The sequence below is a fragment of the Benincasa hispida genome, chromosome 10, assembly GCF_009727055.1.
Source record: "Benincasa hispida cultivar B227 chromosome 10, ASM972705v1, whole genome shotgun sequence".
NCBI classification, from domain to species: domain Eukaryota; kingdom Viridiplantae; phylum Streptophyta; class Magnoliopsida; order Cucurbitales; family Cucurbitaceae; genus Benincasa; species Benincasa hispida.
In genome coordinates this window covers 41283866-41296216 of record NC_052358.1, presented here as the reverse complement: position 1 = coordinate 41296216, position 12351 = coordinate 41283866, and the positions used below count along the sequence as shown (strand labels likewise).

Genomic DNA, 12351 nt, shown 5'->3' with positions numbered 1-12351 from the left:
TACCCAATTAGTTAAACATGCTAGATGAATCCATACTAAACACATTTACCTAACCGCATTATGCTTTAGGGCTTACGCTAGGATGAATATTTATTTTCCATCGTCTAACCAAACATTTAATATAGTTTCCCCTAGGTCAATAGGAATAATATTATTCGTTATAGACAATAAATCGCAAGCATATCTAACATTTTGTTTCTTAGAAACCAACTTATAATTTAATGTCACATATTACAAGCCGATTCGTAAGCACTCAATCATAAAATCCCAATTAGTTTGTCAAACAACCAAGAGAAAATGTGATTATAAAGCGATTCAATCATAAAGGAAACTCATAATCAAGATATAAAGATTACATTTAAATAAAACTCCAAAGACTTCATAGAGTTCAATCCAAAAATCCTCTAAACTAGAGAAAGCCTAGAACTTACCTTCCCATGGGATGAAGAAGACAAATCTAGGCTCTGTCTCAACTAATTACATGAGAGAAAGGAAGAAATTAGAGAAAATTACAAGTGGGAGAGGTGAGAAAATGAAGAAATTGGCTTAGGAGCCGATTAGGGGTGATTTTTTTGTCCTAAAATGAAGAAGAAATGTTTTATATTGTAGTCACAGCATTCCAACCCTACAACAGACAATGTGTGTGCCTCCTTTCAAGGTTCGTAGTGTTGCAATGCTACATGTAGCATTGTAACGTTGTCCTGTTTATGTGAGAATGTACGGTTACTGCCTTTTAGCATTGCATAATGCTCCTTTTAAGCATCGCAACGCTCCGACTAGGGGCATAATGGTCCTTTCACATCCTTTTGAAGCCTAGTTGCTCAAATTAACTCCTAATTGCTCGGTCCATAGCTTTACAGTCTCTTTTTCAATGGTAATAAATCTCTCTCTGCTGTGCTTGTTGGTATGGGAAGAAAAGTCGTGATAGGCCCTCTCCCTGGTGCTTTTACTTCGACCTGTAATCTTTGCCTGGGAATTGGAATTTCTCCTGTGACGAAGACCAACCATGACGATCAAACCCACATAGATAGGGATAGGCCTTCAAACAACACGTGTCAGGTCCGTCTCGGTAGGCTCAGCTAGAGCAAGATCTGTCATAGCTCGATCCCTTGATGGATAAATAAACGCCTTTGTCCCTAGAAGTCTGGATTCCACAGACTACAATAAAAAACCCCTGCCGTAAACCGTCTTACTTTCTTGGGAGAATGCATTCTAATGGTTTGTCATGTTCCTACTCCCTGCGATAATGGCCCTCCCTACTAAAGACTACGCTCGGAAAGTCCGTGATAAGCAAGAAGAGAAGAATAAGCAAGAAGAAAAGAGAAGTCACGAGAAGTACTTCACTTAGCCTTTCTATAGTTGTTCTTCCCCTCCTTCCTCACTACGCTTTGCTTGACTTGAGTTGGGATCGCACCTACTCGCTGTTAACTCAAGACTCAAGAGCTAGTAGTGCTTGTGGGATATAGCTCGGTACCCTCACTTGATTGTTACTATATCAATACTTGTAAGCCGTAGTTCCTATACATTCAATCGCTGTAAGTAAGAGAATGTACCCATTCCATTTCATGTTTTATTCAAAACATGTACCCATTCCATTTCATGTTTTATTCAACACTCGAATTACGTACGTAAGTGACAGATGTCAACGCATAGGTGATGAATTGGTCTTCTCTTTTTGAAAGTGATCCATCCGATCGAAAAACCAGCGCCCAAAGTGCTCTCCATTAATGCCCCTAAATAGGGCCAGACACAACACGACCTATAGGCAACACCGGCGAGACCTACAGGCAACACCGGCGAGACCTGGGAAGGCAACCCGATTGGGAGTCAGAGGATCCATAGTACCTGCAGCCCCACACGGACTTCATATTCATCATTTTAGAAAGCAGAGGGAAGGGATCTCTTTTCTGCAACGGAAAAAAATGGAGCTGATTTGACTCGGCACAACCTAACGATGCATCCAGTACCAATGATCTGTGCCTAATGCCTTATTTGCAAAATGGAAGAATTGTTGATATGGGTTTCAATAATCCATTAGGAGTCCCCCCACGAATGAATGTAGGACAGATATTTGAGTGCTCACTCGGGTTAGCGGGGAGTTTGCTAGATAGACATTATCGAATAGTACCTTTTGATGAGAGATATGAACAAGAGGCTTCTAGAAAACTAGTCTTTTCTGAATTCTATTAAGCCAGTAAGCAAACAGCGAGTCCATGGGTATTTGAACCCGAGTATCCGGCAAAAAGCAGAATATTTGATGGAAGAACGGGAAATCCCTTTGAACAACCTGTTATAATAGGAAAGCCTTATATCTTGAAATTAATTCATCAAGTTGATGATAAAATACACGGACGTTCCAGTGGACATTATGCACTTGTTATTACACAACAACCCCTTAGAGGAAGGGCCAAGCAAGGTGGACAACGAAGATGAAAATAGCACATTTTTGGTGCTATCAAACACTCCTAACTTAATTCTTGATTGTCCTCGAGCAAGGTAGAATCACACATTCACACACACAAAAAAAAAAAATATGTTTGCTCAATCACAAAGGTCGTTACTCTCGTCTCAATAGTCTATAAGGATAAGATTTGCAATAAAAAATGGAATCCGGTTACAATCAATCAATGAAGCACATTTTAAAAACAATTCTAAACCTATTCATGCATGAGTGAGTCCAAAACCCTACTAATTAAGCCCATAAAACCCAGAATGGTTTTATAAGGCTCTTAACTCATTTTTCCCTACTCTGGCTTGAAAGTTCATAAGCTAAGCTTCCTAGACTAAAAAATGCAATGACATACTTAGAAACCAAACTTTTATTCTATTTTTTTTTCTCATTTTCTTACTTTACACGAAAGAGGAACCCTTATCTAGACACATCACCTTCATTTTGGCTTGTCCACATAGGTTACATGAGAGACATTCAACTACGAACAACGTCTCTTAATAAGGTGCCATACAAACTTGCTTTCACTTTACAACATGCTTTGCCTTTTACAAACTTTCTTTTTATTTACTCTACACTTGGCTTTTACAATACAAAACAAGAGTTTGGCAAAAAACTTAAGCATGCATTACTAGGTTGAGCTTTCAGTCACTTAACACTTATCACCTTGGCCTTTCGTGACAAAAAATGTACAAGTCACATAATGCAATTTTAAGTATGCAAGACTTAATTTCGTTAAACAAAGGACTTAGGCATGCATGAGAGATAAGAAATTTGTTTAAAACGGGCTAAAAATCATGATCATACTCTTCAAACATCATTTCATGCAAACCTAATCACAAAGAGGGTGGTTCATCTACTACTCATCATAACAAACCAACCAAGAGAGCAAGCAAGTAATTCAAGCACACAAACATTATTCAAGAACAACGCTCAAGGACTCTAGCAGTCACAATACACCCCACCCCAACTTAAAATGATACACTGTCTGTAATGTATCTCTAATTTAAGCCTAATAAAATAAAGGAGTCAAGGGAATAGAAAACCTCCCTTGATGACGTTTTTGCACATGGGATGTTAGTAAGAGGCTTGCGCTTAAATTGATATTCTTCTTCTTTTAAGGCAAGGGAAAGAGCCTACAAAAGAAAAAGAATAGGTTAAACTAGAAAGCAGTAAAATATTCACCTGGCTCCCTCCAAAAAGGGAAATTTTTTAACATGGATTGCTCAACGTGACCTACCTTCTGTCAAGGCACAAAGAAACTCTAGTATTTCTTTGATCCCTTCTTAGATGAATCAATATAGCCTGGTAAGGCTATAAGGCTCTTCATCTTTTGAAGAGAACTAGACAGGTCGAATTTGTATTTTTTTGTATATGGCAAAAAAGATAAAAAGAAAGAATCAAAAGACTCAAATGACTCTAAAGAAAGAAAAGACGCAACATACTCGTGAAACCTAAAGGAATAAAACTCAAATATATACAAAATGTTAGGAGTTAGAACAGAACGAGGTCTTTCGACCTCTAACTCTATCACCTGAATGTCATTGCGTTTAGGCTTGGGATCCTCCTTAGCGTCACAAACTGGCAAGCATGGAGTGATGTTCTCATCATCACTGGAGTAGTAGCACTTGATAATGGGCAGAAATACATGTTATCATAGTGCTAAGTTCTTAAACAATGTTGGATTGCGTTGATGAAATATGTTAACTTACGTCCATTAAACATCGTTTTTGTAATATTGCGACCGCATGCGTTCATCGCATTAGAACCGTTGATTTTTATATTTTTGTGCAGAATATGCGTTAACGCAATGCAAGAATTGCGATCATAGGAAATCATCGGTTGAGCGCAACTTCACCGCAAGGCTTTGCGTTGATCATGCTCGTAAACATTCGCCCGAGATGGACAGCCGCAATTTGGTCTGCGCAACATGATGAGCGCATCCGGATGAAAGGCTAATTAAGCGCTATGGGATAGAAAGCTAATCCAAATTAAGTTGACAGCCGTTAGCAGTCACAAAGTACATGCAGCTTTTCAGTGATAATTATCCGGCGCATCAGTCAGGAATTAAAGTCCCATCTGTACAACCATGAGAGAGAAGCCGCCTTTCACCATGGATGCTCTATAAATACCAAGGGCATTCTTCAGAAAAGGGTTTAACTGTTTTTACAATCTTTTGCTCCACAAGTTCACTATTCTTTAGTTCGAAGTTCATTAGTTTGCTTAGCATGCCTTTGTCCATAATTGTTTCCTTTTTATTTTAAGGCGGACGCGAGGGAAGAAGTTGTGCCGGCAGATCGTTCTAGTAAGCTTGGAAGAACGTCGGAAGCTTCAAGGACAGAGAGAGGGCCGACGCCTGCAGAAGCGGGAACATCTTTAGATTAGAATAGAGATTTCAGTGTAAAAAGTCTCGACCAGCAAGAAATTGGTACAAGGCTCTCTACCTTTATTTTCTATTGTCATTCTGTACTCAACTCATCTATGAAATTAGAATTCCCTTCTCTATATTTGTTCACTCTCTGTTATTCGCGCATGAGTAGCTAAATCAGTTGAATGGGTTGAGAAGTATTTAGCTAGCACAACTAGGGAATCTTCATTCTTTGCGATTATCTTGTTTATGTATGCTTCATTCGTCTATTAGAGATACTTGGGAGGGTAGTCTAAGGACAGGATCTAGTCTTGGGAATGTCAGGTTAGAATTTAGACTCGGAAGAGCCAGATTAGAATGCATGAACAAGAGATAGGCACTTAGGAATGAGCACTGTTTGTTATCAACGCATCGCATGCATCCTAGAGATAAGATATGATTGTAACGGTCACCTCGCTTTTATGCATGTTGCATCATCGCATAGGACAAGAGTAGAGACTTAGGAATGAGCTCTATGGACATTTTGCATTCAACACATGCGTCCTAGATTTAGGAGCATTGCATTTACATTGGAAAATGACTTGTTGTGCATGATTGTAACATGATCGCATAGTTTGACGCATTCCCAAGTAACGCTAGCCAAAGATCTTCTCAACCCATTCATCGCATACTCTTTGCATTTGTCAACGAAATTGTCTTTTCTCAACTCCGCCGCATTTGTTTATTTCTTTTTCATCAATGCAAATACAAACCCAACACTTTATTTATTTATCCGATTATCGAAAAGTCTTCATAAAAATCACCAACGCAATCTATTTTCACAAGTTCCTGTGTTCGACCCTGGACTTGCCAGGAAACTCAGAGGAATTTTCACTTGAATTTCACTAGGGAAACTTGAGTGCACAACACAATTCCATCAACACATATCATCCACATTTACACTTCATAAAATAACGCATTATGCTTTTTGGTGCCATTGTCGGAGACTTCGGTAAAATAGTTTGTTCACGGTAATTTTTTTATTTCTTTGCAGAACTCTCAATCTCTGGCGAATTACGACCCGGAGATTGAGAGGACTTTTAGACGAAGATTGAGAGACCGCCAACAAAAACCACAATCCGATAAAAAAGAGATGGCTGAGCAGCCTAGAAATGGAGCACCAAATGATAACAATGTCATGGCGAATCCAATTCTGTTCGCAAACGATCGCAATAGGCCCATTAGAGACTATGCATCGCCAAACTTCTATGATTTCTCTCTGGGAATTGTGAAGCCTGCCCTCGACGGAAGCAGATTCGAAATGAAACCGGTGATGTTGCAGATGATCCAGACTCAGGTCAATTCGGAGGAAGGCGTGGCGAAGACCTGCACACCCACCTCCGAAGTTTTATTGAAATCTGCAATACTTTTGTGTTCCCGAACATCTCTGCTGAAGAAGTTTGACTAACGTTATTCCCATTTTCTTTGTGTGATTAGGCGAAGAATTGGACATATTCTCTCGAACCGGGAGAGATCATTTCTTGGGAGTAGGTAGTGGAGAACTTTATGAAGAAGTATTTTCTACCTACCGAGAACACAAGACGAAGGAAATTGATTACAAATTTTGAACAAGATATGGACGAATCGCTCAGCGATGCTTGGGCGAGGTTTAAAAGGTTGGTCTGGGATTGTCCACATAATGGGTTACCAAACTGCCTTCAAATGGAGATTTTCTATCATGGTTTGAATCCTGCGGCAGCCGCTGGTGATCTGCTTGATAAAACTTATGATGAGGTGAAGAATATCCTGGATCGCATATCTAAGAACCATGAAGACTGGAGAGAGAGCGACCAGAGATTTAGACTCAAAGACTCTGATGCAAACAATGGTGCTATTACTTCATTACGAAACCAAATGACCGCAATGATGAATTTAATCCAAGGAATGGCGATTAGCAGCTCAACACCGCAAGGTGGGCAAATCAACGCAATCATTCAAAACACCGCAAGATGTGTGACTTGCGGTGATGGGCATGCGATGGAAGATTGCCCACAAAAACCACAATCTATATACTTTGTAAAAAATAATCCCTTTTCAAACACCTACAACCCCGGGTGGAAAAACCACCCCAATTTTATTTGGAAGAATCAACAACAAAATTTTCAACTTGTGGCACAAAAAGAAGGGCCACCAAGATTCTTCCCAGGCAACAATGGTCAACCGAGCAATCAAGCAAGTAGCTCACAAAACCACCACAATCCTCTTCTTTGGAGAGCCTATTGAAGCAATACATAGAGAAAAACGAGACAGTGCTTCAAGGTCAGGCCACGTCCATCCGCATTCTTGAATTACAGATGGGTCAGATTGCGAGTGAGCTGAAAAGTAGACTGCAAGGGGCGTTGCTAAGTTCAACTGAACTTCCACGCAACTCGGGGGGATCAGGTAAGGAGCAATGTCAGGTTGTGACATTGCGCAGTAGGAAGACTGTGGAGGGAGAAAAGAAGGAGCATAGTAGAACAACTTCCATTGCAACTGAACCTGAGATTGCGGTGACGCAAGAAGAGGAAAGAGAAAAAGAAGTAGTAGAACCGAAGGTTGCGTCGACCTCAAAGCCAACTGAAACGGGAACCGTGAAAGTTCAGTTACCCCTTTCCCTCAAAGACTAAGGAAGAAACAGAACGAAGAGGTACAGTACCAACGCTTCTCATCTATGCTAAAACAATTACATGTTAATATTCCTTTCAATGAAGCGATTGAGGAAATGCCTGCCTATGCCATGTTTCTGAAGGATATGGTAACTAAGAAGAGGGGAGCTGGAAAATTTTCCACGGTGGCATTAATGCAAAGTTCTAAATCAATTATCCCAGCAAAGATGAGCGATCCTGGAAGCTTTACCATTCCTTGCTCCATAGGAGGACTCTATATTGGGCAAGCCCTATGTGACTTGGGAGCCAGCATAAATTTGATGCCTCTGTCAATTTTTAGACAATTAAATGTTAGGCAACTTATGCCCCCATTAGTGACTCTCCAACTGGCCGACAGATCTCTGGTTCATCCATAAGGTGAAGGATGTGCTGATAACAATTAACAAATTTATTCTGCCAGCTGACTTCATCATTTTAGACTATGAGGCCAACAAAGATGTGCCCATCATTTTGGGGCGACCTTTTCTATCAACGAGCCGTGCTCAAATTGATGTGTATAAAGGAGAAATCACTTTGAGTATCAATGGACAGAAGCTCAAATTTAATATAATTCGTGCCATGAATTTTCTGAATGAAGAAGACCTGCAAGATTTTGATGATGACCTGAATTTGATTGAAGAAGAAAAGTCTGATGAAGAGTATGAAGAAGAGGATGCTAGTGCATCCGTTACCGCTTGCAATGCGATCACAACAAAAATAAACAAGGAAGAAGAAATGATCGCAAAGCAAGAAGTAGAGCCAACAGAAGAAAGAAAAATAACGCAACTTTCCCTAGTGGAGCCACCAACACTTGAATTGAAGACCCTACCAACCCATTTAAAGTATGCATTTTTGGGGTAGAATGAGAAGCTGCCAGTGATGTGTGTCGAATGAGAACAACAAATTAATGAGAACAACAAATGAGAACAACAAGGGCGGAATGACGGTAGTCCTAAATGAGAACAACAAATTAATACCACAAAGGACCATTATTGGATGGCGCATATGCATAGACTACCGCTAGTTGAATGCAGCCACAAAGAAAGATCATTTCCCTCTGCCATTCATTGACCAAATGCTAGACCGTCTGGCTAGAAATGATTTTTACTGCTTCCTGGATGGTTATGCCAGATACAATCAAATCATGATAGCTCCAGAAGATCAACACAAGACCACATTCACCTGCCCATATGGGACATTTGCTTTTCGCCGCATCCGTTTGGCCTCTGCAATGCGCCAAGCACGTTCCAAAGGTGCATGATGGCTATCTTTTCAGATTATCTCGAGGACTCCATGGAAATATTTATGGATGACTTCTTTGTTTATGGAACATTTATGAAGTCTGCTTAGCCAACTTGGAGAAGATTCTGGAAAGATGTGAAGAGACAAATTTGGTGCTCAACTGGGAAAAATGTCATTTCATGGTCAAGGAGGGTATACTGTTGGGACTTTAAGTCTCCCAGGATGGGTTGGAGGTGAACAAGGAAAATATCGATGCAATTGAAAAGCTTCCACCTCCAACTAGCATGAAGGTTGTGCGAAGCTTCTTGGGGCATGCTGGATTCTATGGATGATTCGTCAAGGACTTTTCTAAGATAGCACGTCCACTGAGTGCGTTGTCAGAGGCAGACAGAAAATTTGAGTTTGACAACAACTGCCTCAATGCATTCAGAATTTTAAAAGATGCACTGATTACCACACCTGTACTAATTGTGCCGGACTGGACATTGCCATTTGAAATCATGTGCGATGCAAGCGGGTATGCAATGGGAGCAACTTTACCGCAAAAGAGAAAAACAATTTTGCATTCCATCGCATATGTGAGTAAAACTTTAAACCCTGCTCAAATAAATTATACCACCACAGAGAAGAAATTCTTGGCTGTGATTTTTGCGTTGGAAAAATTTCGGGCATATCTGTTGGGAACCAAGGTACTCATCCACACTGACCACTCGAAAATCAAGTATTTAATGACAAAGAAGGATGCAAAGCCTAGGTTGATCAGATGGGTTCTCCTCCTTCAAGAATTTGATATAGAAATAATTGACCGGAAGGGGACAGAGAATCAAGTTACGGATCACTTGTCCAGACTGGAAAATCCCCAGGTTGACCGCAATGAATCTGAGGTGATTGCTGTATTCCCAGATGAGCAGTTGGCAGCTGTTCCACATAGAAAAATTGCCCTGGTATGTGGACACCATTAATTATTTGGTTTGTGAGAAATTTCTTGAAGATTACACCTATCACCAACAGAAGAAGCTCAAGCACGAATGCAAACATTATTATTGGGATGAGCCAAATTTGTATAAAAGAGGTGCAGACCAGATTATTCGATTATGCGTACCGAATGCTGCTCAACAACGCATATTGTCACAATGCCACGACTGACCATATGATGGGCACTTTGGAGGGCAGCGCACCGCAGCCAAAGTTTTGCAAAATGGATTCTTTTGGCCTTTATTATTCAGAGATGCAACTGACTACGCAATGACTGTCTCTTATACACATCTAGATGTGTATAAGAGACAGGTACAATATCCTCCATAAAGTGGCCACCGCATACCATCCACAAACGAATGGTCAGGCTGAAGTGTCTAATCTTGAAATTAAGTTGATACTTGAGAAGGTAGTAAAGCCTTCACGGAAAGATTGTGCAACGAAGCTTGACGATGCGTTGTGGGCATACCGAATCGCATTCAAAACCCCAATAGGTATGTCCCCCTATGCGTTGGTATTTGGCAAGGCGTGTCATTTGCCTTTGGAGCTAAAGTATAAGGCACTATGGGCGGTCAAGAAGCTGAATTTTGATTTAAAGAAAATAGAAGATGTGCGGAAAATGCAGCTTGTTAGAAGAATAGAGGATCAATGCATATGAGAATGCGAAGATTTATAAAGAGCGCACCAAGCGTTGGCATGACAAACGCATATGTGCTAGAAACCTCCAAGTCGGGAAAAAGGTCTTACTCTTCAATTCAAGACTGCGGCTCTTCCCTGGAAAATTAAAATCACGCTGGTCCGGCCCCTTTATCATTAAAGAAATATTTCCACATGGTGCGGTGGAGCTGATCACTGAGGATGGCAGCCAGACATTTAAGGTTAATGGACAACGAGTTAAAGCATATTGCGGAGGTTATTTTCATCCAGAAAAAGTCTCCGTGAAGCTGAAAGACCCAGACTACCCCCTACATGATTCTTGAACTCTTATTCCTTTGTCACTTTTACTAGTATTTAGCTATCTGAATCTTACTTAATTTTAATTCTAAAAAAAAAAAACTTGTTGTTTTGTTTTAAATCATTTGATCCTCTCTTTTTCTGTTTACAACGCTTAAGGCACAAACTTGCGGAGATGATGCATGAAGAAGTAACTGATCTCATTCCATCATCGCAATCCAAAGAAGAAAGATCGTCGAAAAAAAGGATACGTCAATACAAAATGCAGGTGACGGCGAAAATTTGGGGGTGTACTCTTCCTTATCTTTATTTCAAATTTTGCGCTATCATATCGCATGTTAGTTTTTAAAAGCTTTATCACTGCATCCTCTTTGATCACTGCAACCATTTGACGCAGATAGTTTTAGTAGTCTACTGCATTCTATTTCTTTGTCAAGTATGATTTCAATGATGAAAAATATGCTTCTATTTATTTCGTATATACTAGAGTCAACTTAGTTTTAAGATAGTTACCTTATGAAATATTTCTAGAAGTTGGAGGTTTGCTAGCTTTCTTTCAAACTCTCTTTACAACGCATTCTAGAACATCGCATGACTTATTTTCATCTTTTGGCAATGAGAACATTGCCGCATTTTAAATTTGGGGGTGAGGTATTTATTTTCGACCTTGTTACTTTCTTAAAAAAAAAAAATTTGAGAATAACAACTCCACTATCAATGCAATGGGAAACCCATGTTGATATGTAATACCCTAACCCTAATTTGGAAGGCATGAGGAAATAGGTTATAAAAACAAAAAATATAATAAAATTATGGGGAATTTAGACGCGGGAAAACCAAGATAAATGAATTAAGTATGGAATAACACAATGGTTTAAGTATTGTCTACGTGTTGTGAAGGGCATGTGGTGATGGAAGCGTTAGACCAAACAACTGTCCTACGCGTGATGCCAAGCAAGAGTGAAGAGAAAATGGGAGAGAGCGACACCAGCGAGAGTGGAGGCAGCGAGAGAATGGCAGAGAGTGCTAGATTGGAGAGAGCAGTTTGAGCGAGAGGAATGGGAGAGAGCGAGATTGGAGAGAGCAGTTTGAGCGAGAGAATGGGAGAGAGCGAGATTGGGAGAGAGCAGTTTGAGCGAGAGAGTGGGAGAGAGTGAGAGTGGAGAGAGTGAGAGAATGGGAGAGAGCGAGAGTGGAGAGAGCGAGAGCCACGAGAGCGAAACCAGCGTGTTTGGGACAGATGGACCGCATTTGAAGAGAATTGGATGCGTTCATTAGTAATTTGGATAAGTAAATCAGGAATTAAGCAGATGAAGTGGCAAAAGGAGATTACATGCAGGAAGATTTTTATCAACTTAGTAGGTGGTGTACGATTGAGATTACATGCAAATTAAGATAATTTTGGTTGGCAAACCCAGAATTAGACAACTCAAAGCTCGGTTAGCCAGAGTTAGCATGGGCAGCCTAAGGAAGAGCCATTTGTGTGGTTAGTTGTCGTGAGGAAAGAGGCTGGGAATGACTATAAATAGGAGGCCTCGACATGAAGGTTAAACTCATTCCAAACAAATTTAGTAGTAAAAATCCTAAGTAGAGAGTGAGCATTTAGTTGGAAAGCTGCCGTTGGTGGTGGAGGTAAGGAATTTGAAGGAGGTGCTGCACATATTCATATTCTGTTTGAGTAGGGAAGATATTTACAAGTA

At 40.3% G+C, this 12351-nt stretch overlaps 1 non-coding gene across 1 annotated transcript; it reads right to left on the bottom strand.

Moving 5' to 3' along the window:
• Positions 1-6395: 6395 nt before the first annotated feature.
• LOC120089563 lies at positions 6396-6502 on the bottom strand. The gene has a single exon (XR_005485238.1). It is a non-coding gene; the product is annotated as a small nucleolar RNA R71 (small nucleolar RNA).
• Between the last annotated feature and the right edge of the window lie 5849 nt (positions 6503-12351).